Source organism: Engystomops pustulosus, chromosome 1 (assembly GCF_040894005.1).
Source record: "Engystomops pustulosus chromosome 1, aEngPut4.maternal, whole genome shotgun sequence".
NCBI lineage: Eukaryota > Metazoa > Chordata > Amphibia > Anura > Leptodactylidae > Engystomops > Engystomops pustulosus.
In genome coordinates this window covers 192,397,642-192,417,792 of record NC_092411.1, presented here as the reverse complement: position 1 = coordinate 192,417,792, position 20,151 = coordinate 192,397,642, and the positions used below count along the sequence as shown (strand labels likewise).

General features: G+C 35.2%; 6 non-coding genes across 6 annotated transcripts; all 6 read right to left on the bottom strand.

Moving 5' to 3' along the window:
• Positions 1 to 482: 482 nt before the first annotated feature.
• Positions 483 to 555, bottom strand: TRNAK-UUU (transfer RNA lysine (anticodon UUU)). Its single transcript has one exon. It is a non-coding gene; the product is annotated as a tRNA-Lys (tRNA).
• A 441-nt stretch (positions 556 to 996) lies between these two features.
• Positions 997 to 1,069, bottom strand: TRNAK-UUU (transfer RNA lysine (anticodon UUU)). The gene has a single exon. It is a non-coding gene; the product is annotated as a tRNA-Lys (tRNA).
• A 955-nt stretch (positions 1,070 to 2,024) lies between these two features.
• On the bottom strand, positions 2,025 to 2,097 carry TRNAK-UUU (transfer RNA lysine (anticodon UUU)). The gene has a single exon. It is a non-coding gene; the product is annotated as a tRNA-Lys (tRNA).
• Positions 2,098 to 2,538: 441 nt separating this feature from the next.
• Positions 2,539 to 2,611, bottom strand: TRNAK-UUU (transfer RNA lysine (anticodon UUU)). The gene has a single exon. It is a non-coding gene; the product is annotated as a tRNA-Lys (tRNA).
• A 3,524-nt stretch (positions 2,612 to 6,135) lies between these two features.
• Positions 6,136 to 6,208, bottom strand: TRNAK-UUU (transfer RNA lysine (anticodon UUU)). The gene has a single exon. It is a non-coding gene; the product is annotated as a tRNA-Lys (tRNA).
• A 12,826-nt stretch (positions 6,209 to 19,034) lies between these two features.
• On the bottom strand, positions 19,035 to 19,107 carry TRNAK-UUU (transfer RNA lysine (anticodon UUU)). Its single transcript has one exon. It is a non-coding gene; the product is annotated as a tRNA-Lys (tRNA).
• Between the last annotated feature and the right edge of the window lie 1,044 nt (positions 19,108 to 20,151).

Below are 20,151 nucleotides of genomic sequence, written 5' to 3'. Positions count from 1 at the left end.
AGATTAAAAGTCTGATGCTCTACCGACTGAGCTATACAGGCTCTGAAACAGCTCTCACTGAGACAGAAAAAAATACTGAGGTTAAATGAAGGAGAATATAAGGTCCTCATAGTCCATTAACGGCAAAATGAAAAGTTCTTGATTTCATAAATACTTTGGAGTATTACTGTTGAAGTTGTTAGAGATCTTCATGCAAATGGACATAATCACTCAATCAAGAAATATATGCTAAACTTCCACACTGTAAATATGGTTTTAAAGAAACATCAAAGATATAAATGTATCTATTCTCAGTGAGTTTACAATGTCCCTAGATCTTTAACATACAGTAGCCAAACTTTCCAAAGGACGTAAATAGAATTTGATGGCATCAAGGTACATATTTGAAAGTATAATGTCATACTTAAAGCTGTCTACTGCTTCCTTTATTGACATGTCAATTTAAGAGGAAACTAAGAAACTGTTTCTTGTAAAAGGACTGCCGCCTGAACAGGGACTTGAACCCTGGACCCTCAGATTAAAAGTCTGATGCTCTACCGACTGAGCTATCCAGGCTCTGAAAAAGCTCACACTGAGATAGAAAAAAATACTGAGGTTAAATGAAGGAGAATATAAGGTCCTCATAGTCCATTAACGGCAAAATGAAAAGTTCTTGATTTCATAAATACTTTGGAGTATTACTGTTGAAGTTGTTAGAGATCTTCATGCAAATGGACATAATCACTCAATTAAGAAATATATGCTAAACTTCCACACTGTAAATATGGTTTTAAAGAAACATCAAAGATATAAATGTATCTATTCTCAGTGAGTTTACAATGTCCCTAGATCTTTAACATACAGTAGCCAAACTTTCCAAAGGACGTAAATAGAATTTGATGGCATCAAGGTACATATTTGAAAGTATAATGTCATACTTAAAGCTGTCTACTGCTTCCTTTATTGACATGTCAATTTAAGAGGAAACTAAGAAACTGTTTCTTGTAAAAGGACTGCCGCCTGAACAGGGACTTGAACCCTGGACCCTCAGATTAAAAGTCTGATGCTCTACCGACTGAGCTATCCAGGCTCTGAAACAGCTCTCACTGAGACAGAAAAAAATACTGAGGTTAAATGAAGGAGAATATAAGGTCCTCATAGTCCATTAACGGCAAAATGAAAAGTTCTTGATTTCATAAATACTTTGGAGTATTACTGTTGAAGTTGTTAGAGATCTTCATGCAAATGGACATAATCACTCAATCAAGAAATATATGCTAAACTTCCACACTGTAAATATGGTTTTAAAGAAACATCAAAGATATAAATGTATCTATTCTCAGTGAGTTTACAATGTCCCTAGATCTTTAACATACAGTAGCCAAACTTTCCAAAGGACGTAAATAGAATTTGATGGCATCAAGGTACATATTTGAAAGTATAATGTCATACTTAAAGCTGTCTACTGCTTCCTCTATTTACATGTCAATTTAAGAGGAAACTAAGAAACTGTTTCTTGTAAAAGGACTGCCGCCTGAACAGGGACTTGAACCCTGGACCCTCAGATTAAAAGTCTGATGCTCTAGCGATTGAGCTATCCAAGCTCTGAAAAAGCTCTCACTGAGATAGAAAAAAATACTGAGGTTAAATGAAGGAGAATATAAGGTCCTCATAGTCCATTAACGGCAAAATGAAAAGTTCTTGATTTCATAAATACTTTGGAGTATTACTGTTGAAGTTGTTAGAGATCTTTATGCAAATGGACATAATCACTCAATCAAGAAATTTATGCTAAACTTCCACACTGTAAATATGGTTTTAAAGAAACATCAAAGATATAAATGTATCTATTCTCAGTGAGTTTACAATGTCCCTAGATCTTTAACATACAGTAGCCAAACTTTCCAAAGGACGTAAATAGAATTTGATGGCATCAAGGTACATATTTGAAAGTATAATGTCATACTTAAAGCTGTCTACTGCTTCCTTTATTGACATGTCAATTTAAGAGGAAACTAAGAAACAGTTTCTTGTAAAAGGACTGCTGCCTGAACAGGGACTTGAACCCTGGACCCTCAGATTAAAAGTCTGATGCTCTACCGACTGAGCTATCCAGGCTCTGAAAAAGCTCTCACTGAGATAGAAAAAAATACTGAGGTTAAATGAAGGAGAATATAAGGTCCTCATAGTCCATTAACGGCAAAATGAAAAGTTCTTGATTTCATAAATACTTTGGAGTATTACTGTTGAAGTTGTTAGAGATCTTCATGCAAATGGACATAATCACTCAATCAAGAAATATATGCTAAACTTCCACACTGTAAATATGGTTTTAAAGAAACATCAAAGATATAAATGTATCTATTCTCAGTGAGTTTACAATGTCCCTAGATCTTTAACATACAGTAGCCAAACTTTCCAAAGGACGTAAATAGAATTTGATGGCATCAAGGTACATATTTGAAAGTATAATGTCATACTTAAAGCTGTCTACTGCTTCCTTTATTGACATGTCAATTTAAGAGGAAACTAAGAAACTGTTTCTTGTAAAAGGACTGCCGCCTGAACAGGGACTTGAACCCTGGACCCTCAGATTAAAAGTCTGATGCTCTACCGACTGAGCTATCCAGGCTCTGAAACAGCTATCACTGAGATAGAAAAAAATACTGAGGTTAAATGAAGGAGAATATAAGGTCCTTATAGTCCATTAACGGCAAAATGAAAAGTTCTTGATTTCATAAATACTTTGGAGTATTACTGTTGAAGTTGTTAGAGATCTTCATGCAAATGGACATAATCACTCAATCAAGAAATATATGCTAAACTTCCACACTGTAAATATGGTTTTAAAGAAACATCAAAGATATAAATGTATCTATTCTCAGAGAGTTTACAATGTCCCTAGATCTTTAACATACAGTAGCCAAACTTTCCAAAGGACGTAAATAGAATTTGATGGCATCAAGGTACATATTTGAAAGTATAATGTCATACTTAAAGCTGTCTACTGCTTCCTTTATTAACATGTCAATTTAAGAGGAAACTAAGAAACTGTTTCTTGTAAAAGGACTGCCGCCTGAACAGGGACTTGAACCCTGGACACTCAGATTAAAAGTCTGATGCTCTACCGACTGAGCTATCGAGGCTCTGAAACAGCTCTCACTGAGATAGAAAAAAATACTGAGGTTAAATGAAGGAGAATATAAGGTCCTCATAGTCCATTAACAGCAAAATGAAAAGTTCTTGATTTCATAAATACTTTGGAGTATTACTGTTGAAGTTGTTAGAGATCTTCAAGCAAATGGACATAATCACTCAATCAAGAAATATATGCTAAACTTCCACACTGTAAATATGGTTTTAAAGAAACATCAAAGATATAAATGTATCTATTCTCAGTGAGTTTACAATGTCCCTAGATCTTTAACATACAGTAGCCAAACTTTCCAAAGGACGTAAATAGAATTTGATGGCATCAAGGTACATATTTGAAAGTATAATGTCATACTTCAAGCTGTCTACTGCTTCCTTTATTGACTTGTCAATTTAAGAGGAAACTAAGAAACTGTTTCTTGTAAAAGGACTGCCGCCTGAACAGGGACTTGAACCCTGGACCCTCAGATTAAAAGTCTGATGCTCTACCGACTGAGCTATCCAGGCTCTGAAAAAGCTCTCACTGAGATAGAAAAAAATACTGAGGTTAAATGAAGGAGAATATAAGGTCCTCATAGTCCATTAACGGCAAAATGAAAAGTTCTTGATTTCATAAATACTTTGGAGTATTACTGTTGAAGTTGTTAGAGATCTTCATGCAAATGGACATAATCACTCAATCAAGAAATATATGCTAAACTTCCACACTGTAAATATGGTTTTAAAGAAACATCAAAGATATAAATGTATCTATTCTCAGTGAGTTTACAATGTCCCTAGATCTTTAACATACAGTAGCCAAACTTTCCAAAGGACGTAAATAGAACTTGATGGCATCAAGGTACATATTTGAAAGTATAATGTCATACTTAATGCTGCCTACTGCTTCCTTTATTTACATGTCAATTTAAGAGGAAACTAAGAAACTGTTTCTTGTAAAAAGACTGCCGCCTGAACAGGGACTTGAACCCTGGACCCTCAGATTAAAAGTCTGATGCTCTACCGACTGAGCTATCCAGGCTCTGAAAAAACTCTCACTGAGATAGAAAAAAATACTGAGGTTAAATGAAGGAGACTATAAGGTCCTCATAGTCCATTAACCGCAAAATAAAAAGTTCTTGATTTCATAAATACTTTGGAGTATTACTGTTGAAGTTGTTAGAGATCTTCATGCAAATGGACATAATCACTCAATCAAGAAATATATGCTAAACTTCCACACTGTAAATATGGTTTTAAAGAAACATCAAAGATATAAATGTATCTATTCTCAGTGAGTTTACAATGTCCCTAGATCTTTAACATACAGTAGCCAAACTTTCCAAAGGACGTAAATAGAATTTGATGGCATCAAGGTACATATTTGAAAGTATAATGTCATACTTAAAGCTGTCTACTGCTTCCTTTATTTACATGTCAATTTAAGAGGAAACTAAGAAACTGTTTCTTGTAAAAGGACTGGCGCCTGAACAGGGACTTGAACCCTGGACCTCAGATTAAAAGTCTGATGCTCTACCGACTGAGCTATCCAGGCTCTGAAAAAGCTCTCACTGAGATAGAAAAAAATACTGAGGTTAAATGAAGGAGAATATAAGGTCCTCATAGTCCATTAACGGCAAAATGAAAAGTTCTTGATTTCATAAATACTTTGGAGTATTACTGTTGAAGTTGTTAGAGATCTTTATGCAAATGGACATAATCACTCAATCAAGAAATATATGCTAAACTTCCACACTGTAAATATGGTTTTAAAGAAACATCAAAGATATAAATGTATCTATTCTCAGTGAGTTTACAATGTCCCTAGATCTTTAACATACAGTAGCCAAAATTTCCAAAGGACGTAAATAGAATTTGATGGCATCAAGGTACATATTTGAAAGTATAATGTCATACTTAAAGCTGTCTACTGCTTCCTTTATTGACATGTCAATTTAAGAGGAAACTAAGAAACTGTTTCTTGTAAAAGGACTACCGCCTGAACAGGGACTTGAACCCTGGACCCTCAGATTAAAAGTCTGATGCTCTACCGACTGAGCTATCCAGGCTCTGAAACAGCTCTCACTGAGATAGAAAAAAATACGGAGGTTAAATGAAGGAGAATATAAGGTCCTCATAGTCCATTAACGGCAAAATGAAAAGTTCTTGATTTCATAAATACTTTGGAGTATTTCTGTTGAAGTTGTTAGAGATCTTCATGCAAATGGACATAATCACTCAATCAAGAAATATATGCTAAACTTCCACACTGTAAATATGGTTTTAAAGAAACATCAAAGATATAAATGTATCTATTCTCAGTGAGTTTACAATGTCCCTAGATCTTTAACATACAGTAGCCAAACTTTCCAAAGGACGTAAATAGAATTTGATGGCATCAAGGTACATATTTGAAAGTATAATGTCATACTTAAAGCTGTCTACTGCTTCCTTTATTGACATGTCAATTTAAGAGGAAACTAAGAAACTGTTTCTTGTAAAAGGACTGCCGCCTGAACAGGGACTTGAACCCTGGACCCTCAGATTAAAAGTCTGATGCTCTACCGACTGAGCTATCCAGGCTCTGAAACAGCTCTCACTGAGATAGAAAAAAATACTGAGGTTAAATGAAGGAGAATATAAGGTCCTTATAGTCCATTAACGGCAAAATGAAAAGTTCTTGATTTCATAAATACTTTGGAGTATTACTGTTGAAGTTGTTAGAGATCTTCATGCAAATGGACATAATCACTCAATCAAGAAATATATGCTAAACTTCCACACTGTAAATATGGTTTTAAAGAAACATCAAAGATATAAATGTATCTATTCTCAGTGAGTTTACAATGTCCCTAGATCTTTAACATACAGTAGCCAAACTTTCCAAAGGACGTAAATAGAATTTGATGGCATCAAGGTACATATTTGAAAGTATAATGTCATACTTAAAGCTGTCAACTGCTTCCTTTATTAACATGTCAATTTAAGAGGAAACTAAGAAACTGTTTCTTGTAAAAAGACTGTTGCCTGAACAGGGACTTGAACCCTGGACCCTCAGATTAAAAGTCTGATGCTCTACCGACTGAGCTATCCAGGCTCTGAAAAAGCTCTCACTGAGATAGAAAAAAATACTGAGGTTAAACGAAGGAGAATATAAGGTCCTCATAGTCCATTAACGGCAAAATGAAAAGTTCTTGATTTCATAAATACTTTGGAGTATTACTGTTGAAGTTGTTAGAGATCTTCATGCAAATGGACATAATCACTCAATTAAGAAATATATGCTAAACTTCCACACTGTAAATATGGTTTTAAAGAAACATCAAAGATATAAATGTATCTATTCTCAGTGAGTTTACAATGTCCCTAGATCTTTAACATACAGTAGCCAAACTTTCCAAAGGACGTAAATAGAATTTGATGGCATCAAGGTACATATTTGAAAGTATAATGTCATACTTAAAGCTGTCTACTGCTTCCTTTATTGACATGTCAATTTAAGAGGAAACTAAGAAACTGTTTCTTGTAAAAGGACAGCCGCCTGAACAGGGACTTGAACCCTGGACCCTCAGATTAAAAGTCTGATGCTCTACCGACTGAGCTATCCAGGCTCTGAAACAGCTCTCACTGAGACAGAAAAAAATACTGAGGTTAAATGAAGGAGAATATAAGGTCCTCATAGTCCATTAACGGCAAAATGAAAAGATCTTGATTTCATAAATACTTTGGAGTATTACTGTTGAAGTTGTTAGAGATCTTCATGCAAATGGACATAATCACTCAATCAAGAAATATATGCTAAACTTCCACACTGTAAATATGGTTTTAAAGAAACATCAAAGATATAAATGTATCTATTCTCAGTGAGTTTACAATGTCCCTAGATCTTTAACATACAGTAGCCAAACTTTCCAAAGGACGTAAATAAAATTTGATGGCATCAAGGTACATATTTGAAAGTATAATGTCATACTTAAAGCTGTCTACTGCTTCCTTTATTGACATGTCAATTTAAGAGGAAACTAAGAAACTGTTTCTTGTAAAAGGACTGCCGCCTGAACAGGGACTTGAACCCTGGACCCTCAGATTAAAAGTCTGATGCTCTACCGACTGAGCTATCCATGCTCTGAAACAGCTTTCACTGAGACAGAAAAAAATACTGAGGTTAAATGAAGGAGAATATAAGGTCCTCATAGTCCATTAACGGCAAAATGAAAAGTTCTTGATTTCATAAATACTTTGGAGTATTACTGTTGAAGTTGTTAGAGATCTTCATGCAAATGGACATAATCACTCAATCAAGAAATATATGCTAAACTTCCACACTGTAAATATGGTTTTAAAGAAACATCAAAGATATAAATGTATCTATTCTCAGTGAGTTTACAATGTCCCTAGATCTTTAACATACAGTAGCCAAACTTTCCAAAGGACGTAAATAGAATTTGATGGCATCAAGGTACATATTTGAAAGTATAATGTCATACTTAAAGCTGTCTACTGCTTCCTTTATTGACATGTCAATTTAAGAGGAAACTAAGAAACTGTTTCTTGTAAAAGGACTGCTGCCTGAACAGGGACTTGAACCCTGGACCCTCAGTTTAAAAGTCTGATGCTCTACCGACTGAGCTATCCAGGCTCTGAAAAAGCTCTCACAGAGATAGAAAAAAATACTGAGGTTAAATGAAGGAGAATATAAGGTCCTCATAGTCCATTAACGGCAAAATGAAAAGTTCTTGATTTCATAAATACTTTGGAGTATTACTGTTGAAGTTGTTAGAGATCTTCATGCAAATGGACATAATCACTCAATCAAGAAATATATGCTAAACTTCCACACTGTAAATATGGTTTTAAAGAAACATCAAAGATATAAATGTATCTATTCTCAGAGAGTTTACAATGTCCCTAGATCTTTAACATACAGTAGCCAAACTTTCCAAAGGACGTAAATAGAATTTGATGGCATCAAGGTACATATTTGAAAGTATAATGTCATACTTAAAGCTGTCTACTGCTTCCTCTATTTACATGTCAATTTAAGAGGAAACTGAGAAACTGTTTCTTGTAAAAGGACTGCCGCCTGAACAGGGACTTGAACCCTGGACCCTCAGATTAAAAGTCTGATGCTCTAGCGATTGAGCTATCCAGGCTCTGAAAAAGCTCTCACTGAGATAGAAAAAAATACTGAGGTTAAATGAAGGAGAATATAAGGTCCTCATAGTCCATTAACGGCAAAATGAAAAGTTCTTGATTTCATAAATACTTTGGAGTATTACTGTTGAAGTTGTTAGAGATCTTTATGCAAATGGACATAATCACTCAATCAAGAAATATATGCTAAACTTCCACACTGTAAATATGGTTTTAAAGAAACATCAAAGATATAAATGTATCTATTCTCAGTGAGTTTACAATGTCCCTAGATCTTTAACATACAGTAGCCAAACTTTCCAAAGGACGTAAATAGAATTTGATGGCATCAAGGTACATATTTGAAAGTATAATGTCATACTTAAAGCTGTCTACTGCTTCCTTTATTAACATGTCAATTTAAGAGGAAACTAAGAAACTGTTTCTTGTAAAAGGACTGCCGCCTGAACAGGGACTTGAACCCTGGACCCTCAGATTAAAAGTCTGATGCTCTACCGACTGAGCTATCCAGGCTCTGAAAAAGCTCTCACTGAGATAGAAAAAAATACTGAGGTTAAATGAAGGAGAATATAAGGTCCTCATAGTCCATTAACGGCAAAATGAAAAGTTCTTGATTTCATAAATACTTTGGAGTATTACTGTTGAAGTTGTTAGAGATCTTCATGCAAATGGACATAATCACTCAATCAAGAAATATATGCTAAACTTCCACACTGTAAATATGGTTTTAAAGAAACATCAAAGATATAAATGTATCTATTCTCAGTGAGTTTACAATGTCCCTAGATCTTTAACATACAGTAGCCAAACTTTCCAAAGGACGTAAATAGAATTTGATGGCATCAAGGTACATATTTGAAAGTATAATGTCATACTTAACCCCTTCACGCTCCGCGGCGGATATATCCGCCACGGAGCGCAGTGACTTAGCGCTCAGTGGCGGATATATCCGCCACGGCGCTTATGCCGGCTCGGCTCTGGATCAGAGCCGAACCGGCATCGGGAAACACGGGGTGCCGGCTGTAACTAATAGCCGGCACCCCAGTGTAACACCCGCGATCGGAGTTGTCTCCGATCGCGGGTGCTTAACCCTTTAGATGCCGCGGTCAGCGCGACCGCGGCATCTAACAAGTATCTGGGGGGTCTTTCCCCCACGATCGGCCCCCCCGAACCGTTTTCGGGGGGCGCCGATCGTTGCTATAGTAACTCTGGGGTCCGATCTGGACCCCAGAGTTACTAGCAAGAATTGCCAGTAAGATGGCGTCTGTGACGTCATCTTACTGGCAAAGTGCCAGCCTATGCAAGTGCATAGGCTGACACTGATAATACTCTGCAATACATGAGTATTGCAGAATATTATCATGAAGAAGCAATCAGATGATTGCTTGTTCATATCCCATGGTATAAAACTGAAAAAGTAAAAAAAAAAAGTTATTCAATAAAAAAATAAAGTCATAAATCACTAAAAATGCCCCAAACCCCCAAAACATATAAAGAGACATATAACTCAAAAAAAAAGTCTAAATCATAACACAAACCCCACATATATAGTATCAGCGCGTCCGTAACAACCCGTAGAATAAAAGTAAATCATTATTGAACCCCCACGATAAACGCCGTAAAAAAAAACTGTTATAAACCCTCCAAAAATTATGATTTTTACCTTTTTAATCCCACAAAAAATGCTATAAAATGCGACCAAAAAACCATATGTACTCAGAGATGATACTGGTGCAAAGTACAACATGTCCCGCAAAAAACAAGCCATCACCCAGCTCCGTAGCCAAAAACGTAACAAAGTTATGCCACTTGGAAGATGGCAATACAAAAATTATAGATTTTTCCCCACATTAGGGTTTTGTTTGACAAATTTAGTAAAACGTAAGAAAATATATTCATGTCTGGTATCCCCGTAATCGTATCAACCCATAGAATAAAGCTAACATGATTATTAGTCTATACGGTGAACACCAAAAAAAAAAAAGTCAAAAATCCAGTACAGAATTGATGCTTTTCTACTCCTGCCCTCAAAAAAAGTTCCTAAATTTTCAACAATAGGTGATACCAACCCCAAAATGGTAACAATGGAAAAAGCATCTCATCCCGCAAAAAAAAATGCCGTCACATGGCCCCAATAACGAAAAAGCGAAAATTTTATAGCCTTCAAAAGGGGCCAATGAGGAAACTAAAATCCTGGCAGCTGCAGCGCCCTCCTTCCCTTCTGCGCCTTGCTGTGCGCCCATAAAACAAGTCACAGCCACATGTGGGGGGTCTTTGTACTCAGGAGAAATTGCAGAACAAATTGTATGGTGGGTTTTCTCTTTTTATATTTTGGAAATGTGTAAATTTTAGTGCTAAATGAACGTATAAGGGAACAGTATGACCATTCTAAATTTCACCTCCATTTTGATTCAATTACTATGAAGATCTCAAGGGGTTAACAATCTTCGTAAAAGCTGTTTCTGATAGCTTGAGGGGTGCAGATTTGAAAATGGGTAGATTATATGGGGGGTTTTGATGCTAAATATGTAAAATTTCATTCAAAACTGTATTTATCCGCAAAAGAGTAAATTCTGAAAATCCGGAAAAGCGATATTCTATTTGTAAGCCGCGTGACATCAAAATAAATTATCCAAACATTTCAGAAATTATGAAAATGTAAAGTAGACAAATGGGAAATGTTATTCAGCAACTTATTTAGGTGGTAAATCTATCTGCCTGAAAACGCAATGATTTAGAATTTCGAAAATGGCAAATTTTTCAAAAAATTTATCATATTTTCTTTTTTTTGTAAATAAACGCAAAACTTATCTGCCAAAATTTACCACTAAAATGAAGTACAACATGTGGGGAAAAAACAATCTCAGAATCGTTTTGATAAGTAACAGTGTTCAAAAGTTATAACCATATAAAGCGAAGCAAGTCAGAATCCAAAAAATCGGGCTGAGCCTTAAGCTGTAAAATGGCTGCGTCCTTAAGGGGTTAAAGCTGTCTACTGCTTCCTTTATTGACATGTCAATTTAAGAGGAAACTAAGAAACTGTTTCTTGTAAAAGGACTGCCGCCTGAACAGGGACTTGAACCCTGGACCCTCAGATTAAAAGTCTGATGCTCTACCGACTGAGCTATCCAGGCTCTGAAACAGCTCTCACTGAGATAGAAAAAAATACTGAGGTTAAATGAAGGAGAATATAAGGTCCTTATAGTCCATTAACGGCAAAATGAAAAGTTCTTGATTTCATAAATACTTTGGAGTATTACTGTTGAAGTTGTTAGAGATCTTCATGCAAATGGACATAATCACTCAATCAAGAAATATATGCTAAACTTCCACACTGTAAATATGGTTTTAAAGAAACATCAAAGATATAAATGTATCTATTCTCAGTGAGTTTACAATGTCCCTAGATCTTTAACATACAGTAGCCAAACTTTCCAAAGGACGTAAATAGAATTTGATGGCATCAAGGTACATATTTGAAAGTATAATGTCATACTTAAAGCTGTCTACTGCTTCCTTTATTTACATGTCAATTTAAGAGGAAACTAAGAAACTGTTTCTTGTAAAAGGACTGCCGCCTGAACAGGGACTTGAACCCTGGACACTCAGATTAAAAGTCTGATGCTCTACCGACTGAGCTATCGAGGCTCTGAAACAGCTCTCACTGAGATAGAAAAAAATACTGAGGTTAAATGAAGGAGAATATAAGGTCCTCATAGTCCATTAACGGCAAAATGAAAAGTTCTTGATTTCATAAATACTTTGGAGTATTACTGTTGAAGTTGTTAGAGATCTTCATGCAAATGGACATAATCACTGAATCAAGAAATATATGCTAAACTTCCACACTGTAAATATGGTTTTAAAGAAACATCAAAGATATAAATGTATCTATTCTCAGTGAGTTTACAATGTCCCTAGATCTTTAACATACAGTAGCCAAACTTTCCAAAGGACGTAAATAGAATTTGATGGCATCAAGGTACATATTTGAAAGTATAATGTCATACTTCAAGCTGTCTACTGCTTCCTTTATTGACTTGTCAATTTAAGAGGAAACTAAGAAACTGTTTCTTGTAAAAGGACTGCCGCCTGAACAGGGACTTGAACCCTGGACCCTCAGATTAAAAGTCTGATGCTCTACCGACTGAGCTATCCAGGCTCTGAAAAAGCTCTCACTGAGATAGAAAAAAATACTGAGGTTAAATGAAGGAGAATATAAGGTCCTCATAGTCCATTAACGGCAAAATGAAAAGTTCTTGATTTCATAAATACTTTGGAGTATTACTGTTGAAGTTGTTAGAGATCTTCATGCAAATGGACATAATCACTCAATCAAGAAATATATGCTAAACTTCCACACTGTAAATATGGTTTTAAAGAAACATCAAAGATATAAATGTATCTATTCTCAGTGAGTTTACAATGTCCCTAGATCTTTAACATACAGTAGCCAAACTTTCCAAAGGACGTAAATAGAATTTGATGGCATCAAGGTACATATTTGAAAGTATAATGTCATACTTAAAGCTGCCTACTGCTTCCTTTATTTACATGTCAATTTAAGAGGAAACTAAGAAACTGTTTCTTGTAAAAAGACTGCCGCCTGAACAGGGACTTGAACCCTGGACCCTCAGATTAAAAGTCTGATGCTCTACCGACTGAGCTATCCAGGCTCTGAAACAGCTCTCACTGAGATAGAAAAAAATACTGAGGTTAAATGAAGGAGACTATAAGGTCCTCATAGTCCATTAACCGCAAAATAAAAAGTTCTTGATTTCATAAATACTTTGGAGTATTACTGTTGAAGTTGTTAGAGATCTTCATGCAAATGGACATAATCACTCAATCAAGAAATATATGCTAAACTTCCACACTGTAAATATGGTTTTAAAGAAACATCAAAGATATAAATGTATCTATTCTCAGTGAGTTTACAATGTCCCTAGATCTTTAACATACAGTAGCCAAACTTTCCAAAGGACGTAAATAGAATTTGATGGCATCAAGGTACATATTTGAAAGTATAATGTCATACTTAAAGCTGTCTACTGCTTCCTTTATTGACATGTCAATTTAAGAGGAAACTAAGAAACTGTTTCTTGTAAAAGGACTGTCGCCTGAACAGGGACTTGAACCCTGGACCCTCAGATTAAAAGTCTGATGCTCTACCGACTGAGCTATCCCGGCTCTGAAACAGCTCTCACTGAGATAGAAAAAAATACTAAGGTTAAATGAAGGAGAATATAAGGTCCTCATAGTCCATTAACGCCAAAATGAAAAGTTCTTGATTTCATAAATACTTTGGAGTATTACTGTTGAAGTTGTTAGAGATCTTCAAGCAAATGGACATAATCACTCAATCAAGAAATATATGCTAAACTTCCACACTGTAAATATGGTTTTAAAGAAACATCAAAGATATAAATGTATCTATTCTCAGTGAGTTTACAATGTCCCTAGATCTTTAACATACAGTAGCTAAACTTTCCAAAGGACGTAAATAGAATTTGATGGCATCAAGGTACATATTTGAAAGTATAATGTCATACTTAAAGCTGTCTACTGCTTCCTTTATTAACATGTCAATTTAAGAGGAAACTAAGAAACTGTTTCTTGTAAAAGGACTGCCGCCTGAACAGGGACTTGAACCCTGGACCCTCAGATTAAAAGTCTGATGCTCTACCGACTGAGCTATCCAGGCTCTGAAACAGCTCTCACTGAGATAGAAAAAAATACTGAGGTTAAATGAAGGAGAATATAAGGTCCTCATAGTCCATTAACGGCAAAATGAAAAGTTCTTGATTTCATAAATACTTTGGAGTATTACTGTTGAAGTTGTTAGAGATCTTCATGCAAATGGACATAATCACTCAATCAAGAAATATATGCTAAACTTCCACACTGTAAATATGGTTTTAAAGAAACATCAAAGATATAAATGTATCTATTCTCAGTGAGTTTACAATGTCCCTAGATCTTTAACATACAGTAGCCAAACTTTCCAAAGGACGTAAATAGAATTTGATGGCATCAAGGTACATATTTGAAAGTATAATGTCATACTTAAAGCTGTCTACTGCTTCCTTTATTAACATGTCAATTTAAGAGGAAACTAAGAAACTGTTTCTTGTAAAAGGACTGCCGCCTGAACAGGGACTTGAACCCTGGACCCTCAGATTAAAAGTCTGATGCTCTACCGACTGAGCTATCCAGGCTCTGAAAAAGCTCTCACTGAGATAGAAAAAAATACTGAGGTTAAATGAAGGAGAATATAAGGTCCTTATAGTCCATTAACGGCAAAATGAAAAGTTCTTGATTTCATAAATACTTTGGAGTATTACTGTTGAAGTTGTTAGAGATCTTCATGCAAATGGACATAATCACTCAATTAAGAAATATATGCTAAACTTCCACACTGTAAATATGGTTTTAAAGAAACATCAAAGATATAAATGTATCTATTCTCAGTGAGTTTACAATGTCCCTAGATCTTTAACATACAGTAGCCAAACTTTCCAAAGGACGTAAATAGAATTTGATGGCATCAAGGTACATATTTGAAAGTATAATGTCATACTTCAAGCTGTCTACTGCTTCCTTTATTGACTTGTCAATTTAAGAGGAAACTAAGAAACTGTTTCTTGTAAAAGGACTGCCGCCTGAACAGGGACTTGAACCCTGGACCCTCAGGTTAAAAGTCTGATGCTCTACCGACTGAGCTATCCAGGCTCTGAAAAAGCTCTCACTGAGATAGAAAAAAATACTGAGGTTAAATGAAGGAGAATATAAGGTCCTCATAGTCCATTAACGGCAAAATGAAAAGTTCTTGATTTCATAAATACTTTGGAGTATTACTGTTGAAGTTGTTAGAGATCTTCATGCAAATGGACATAATCACTCAATCAAGAAATATATGCTAAACTTCCACACTGTAAATATGGTTTTAAAGAAACATCAAAGATATAAATGTATCTATTCTCAGTGAGTTTACAATGTCCCTAGATCTTTAACATACAGTAGCCAAACTTTCCAAAGGACGTAAATAGAATTTGATGGCATCAAGGTACATATTTGAAAGTATAATGTCATACTTAAAGCTGCCTACTGCTTCCTTTATTTACATGTCAATTTAAGAGGAAACTAAGAAACTGTTTCTTGTAAAAAGACTGCCGCCTGAACAGGGACTTGAACCCTGGACCCTCAGATTAAAAGTCTGATGCTCTACCGACTGAGCTATCCAGGCTCTGAAAAAGCTCTCACTGAGATAGAAAAAAATACTGAGGTTAAATGAAGGAGACTATAAGGTCCTCATAGTCCATTAACCGCAAAATAAAAAGTTCTTGATTTCATAAATACTTTGGAGTATTACTGTTGAAGTTGTTAGAGATCTTCATGCAAATGGACATAATTACTCAATCAAGAAATATATGCTAAACTTCCACACTGTAAATATGGTTTTAAAGAAACATCAAAGATATAAATGTATCTATTCTCAGTGAGTTTACAATGTCCCTAGATCTTTAACATACAGTAGCCAAACTTTCCAAAGGACGTAAATAGAATTTGATGGCATCAAGGTACATATTTGAAAGTATAATGTCATACTTAAAGCTGTCTACTGCTTCCTTTATTAACATGTCAATTTAAGAGGAAACTAAGAAACTGTTTCTTGTAAAAGGACTGCCGCCTGAACAGGGACTTGAACCCTGGACCCACAGATTAAAAGTCTGATGCTCTACCGACTGAGCTATCCAGGCTCTGAAAAAGCTCTCACTGAGATAGAAAAAAATACTGAGGTTAAATGAAGGAGAATATAAGGTCCTCATAGTCCATTAACGGCAAAATGAAAAGTTCTTGATTTCATAAATACTTTGGAGTATTACTGTTGAAGTTGTTAGAGATCTTCATGCAAATGGACATAATCACTCAATTAAGAAATATATGCTAAACTTCCACACTGTAAATATGGTTTTAAAGAAACATCAAAGATATAAATGTATCTATTCTCAGTGAGTTTACAATGTCCCTAGATCTTTAACATACAGTAGCCAAACTTTCCAAAGGACGTAAATAGAATTTGATGGCATCAAGGTACATATTTGAAAGTATAATGTCATACTTCAAGCTGTCTACTGCTTCCTTTATTGACTTGTCAATTTAAGAGGAAACTAAGAAACTGTTTCTTGTAAAAGGACTGCCGCCTGAACAGGGACTTGAACCCTGGACCCTCAGATTAAAAGTCTGATGCTCTACCGACTGAGCTATCCAGGCTCTGAAAAAGCTCTCACTGAGATAGAAAAAAATACTGAGGTTAAATGAAGGAGAATATAAGGTCCTCATAGTCCATTAACGGCAAAATGAAAAGTTCTTGATTTCATAAATACTTTGGAGTATTACTGTTGAAGTTGTTAGAGATCTTCATGCAAATGGACATAATCACTCAATCAAGAAATATATGCTAAACTTCCACACTGTAAATATGGTTTTAAAGAAACATCAAAGATATAAATGTATCTATTCTCAGTGAGTTTACAATGTCCCTAGATCTTTAACATACAGTAGCCAAACTTTCCAAAGGACGTAAATAGAATTTGATGGCATCAAGGTACATATTTGAAAGTATAATGTCATACTTAAAGCTTTCTACTGCTTCCTTTATTAACATGTCAATTTAAGAGGAAACTAAGAAACTGTTTCTTGTAAAAGGACTGCCGCCTGAACAGGGACTTGAACCCTGGACCCTCAGATTAAAAGTCTGATGCTCTACCGACTGAGCTATCCAGGCTCTGAAAAAGCTCTCACTGAGATAGAAAAAAATACTGAGGTTAAATGAAGGAGAATATAAGGTCCTCATAGTCCATTAACGGCAAAATGAAAAGTTCTTGATTTCATAAATACTTTGGAGTATTACTGTTAAAGTTGTTAGAGATCTTCATGCAAATGGACATAATCACTCAATTAAGAAATATATGCTAAACTTCCACACTGTAAATATGGTTTTAAAGAAACATCAAAGATATAAATGTATCTATTCTCAGTGAGTTTACAATGTCCCTAGATCTTTAACATACAGTAGCCAAACTTTCCAGAGGACGTAAATAGTATTTGATGGCATCAAGGTACATATTTGAAAGTATAATGTCATACTTAAAGCTGTCTACTGCTTCCTTTATTGACTTGTCAATTTAAGAGGAAACTAAGAAACTGTTTCTTGTAAAAGGACTGCCGCCTGAACAGGGACTTGAACCCTGGACCCTCAGATTAAAAGTCTGATGCTCTACCGACTGAGCTATCCAGGCTCTGAAACAGCTCTCACTGAGATAGAAAAAAATACTGAGGTTAAATGAAGGATAATATAAGGTCCTCATAGTCCATTAACGGCAAAATGAAAAGTTCTTGATTTCATAAATACTTTGGAGTATTACTGTTGAAGTTGTTAGAGATCTTCATGCAAATGGACATAATCACTCAATCAAGAAATATATGCGAAACTTCCACACTGTAAATATGGTTTTAAAGAAACATCAAAGATATAAATGTATCTATTCTCAGTGAGTTTACAATGTCCCTAGATCTTTAACATACAGTAGCCAAACTTTCCAAAGGACGTAAATAGAATTTGATGGCATCAAGGTACATATTTGAAAGTATAATGTCATACTTAAAGCTGTCTACTGCTTCCTTTATTGACATGTCAATTTAAGAGGAAACTAAGAAACTGTTTCTTGTAAAAGGATTGCCGCCTGAACAGGGACTTGAACCTGGACCTCAGAATAAAAGACTGATGCTCTACCGACTGAGCTATCCAGGCTCTGAAACAGCTCTCACTGAGATAGAAAAAAATACTGAGGTTAAATGAAGGATAATATAAGGTCCTCATAGTCCATTAACGGCAAAATGAAAAGTTCTTGATTTCATAAATACTTTGGAGTATTACTGTTGAAGTTGTTAGAGATCTTCATGCAAATGGACATAATCACTCAATCAAGAAATATATGCTAAACTTCCACACTGTAAATATGGTTTTAAAGAAACATCAAAGATATAAATGTATCTATTCTCAGTGAGTTTACAATGTCCCTAGATCTTTAACATACAGTAGCCAAACTTTCCAAAGGACGTAAATAGAATTTGATGGCATCAAGGTACATATTTGAAAGTATAATGTCATACTTAAAGCTGTCTACTGCTTCCTTTATTGACATGTCAATTTAAGAGGAAACTAAGAAACTGTTTCTTGTAAAAGGACTGCCGCCTGAACAGGGACTTGAACCCTGGACCCTCAGATTAAAAGTCTGATGCTCTACCGACTGAGCTATCCAGGCTCTGAAAAAGCTCGCACTGAGATAGAAAAAAATACTGAGGTTAAATGAAGGAGAATATAAGGTCCTCATAGTCCATTAACGGCAAAATGAAAAGTTCTTGATTTCATAAATACTTTGGAGTATTACTGTTGAAGTTGTTAGAGATCTTCATGCAAATGGACATAATTACTCAATCAAGAAATATATGCTAAACTTCCACACTGTAAATATGGTTTTAAAGAAACATCAAAGATATAAATGTATCTATTCTCAGTGAGTTTACAATGTCCCTAGATCTTTAACATACAGTAGCCAAACTTTCCAAAGGACGTAAATAGAATTTGATGGCATCAAGGTACATATTTGAAAGTATAATGTCATACTTAAAGCTTTCTACTGCTTCCTTTATTAACATGTCAATTTAAGAGGAAACTAAGAAACTGTTTCTTGTAAAAGGACTGCTGCCTGAACAGGGACTTGAACCCTGGACCCTCAGATTAAAAGTCTGATGCTCTACCGACTGAGCTATCCAGGCTCTGAAAAAGCTCTCACTGAGATAGAAAAAAATACTGAGGTTAAATGAAGGAGAATATAAGGTCCTCATAGTCCATTAACGGCAAAATGAAAAGTTCTTGATTTCATAAATACTTTGGAGTATTACTGTTGAAGTTGTTAGAGATCTTCATGCAAATGGACATAATCACTCAATTAAGAAATATATGCTAAACTTCCACACTGTAAATATGGTTTTAAAGAAACATCAAAGATATAAATGTATCTATTCTCAGTGAGTTTACAATGTCCCTAGATCTTTAACATACAGTAGCCAAACTTTCCAAAGGACGTAAATAGAATTTGATGGCATCAAGGTACATATTTGAAAGTATAATGTCATACTTCAAGCTGTCTACTGCTTCCTTTATTGACTTGTCAATTTAAGAGGAAACTAAGAAACTGTTTCTTGTAAAAGGACTGCCGCCTGAACAGGGACTTGAACCCTGGACCCTCAGATTAAAAGTCTGATGCTCTACCGACTGAGCTATCCAGGCTCTGAAAAAGCTCCCACTGAGATAGAAAAAAATACTGAGGTTAAATGAAGGAGAATATAAGGTCCTCATAGTCCATTAACGGCAAAATGAAAAGTTCTTGATTTCATAAATACTTTGGAGTATTACTGTTGAAGTTGTTAGAGATCTTCATGCAAATGGACATAATCACTCAATCAAGAAATATATGCTAAACTTCCACACTGTAAATATGGTTTTAAAGAAACATCAAAGATATAAATGTATCTATTCTCAGTGAGTTTACAATGTCCCTAGATCTTTAACATACAGTAGCCAAACTTTCCAAAGGACGTAAAGAGAATTTGATGGCATCAAGGTACATATTTGAAAGTATAATGTCATACTTAAAGCTGTCTACTGCTTCCTTTATTTACATGTCAATTTAAGAGGAAACTAAGAAACTGTTTCTTGTAAAAGGACTGCCGCCTGAACAGGGACTTGTACCCTGGACCTCAGATTAAAAGTCTGATGCTCTACCGACTGAGCTATCCAGGCTCTGAAGCAGCTGTCAC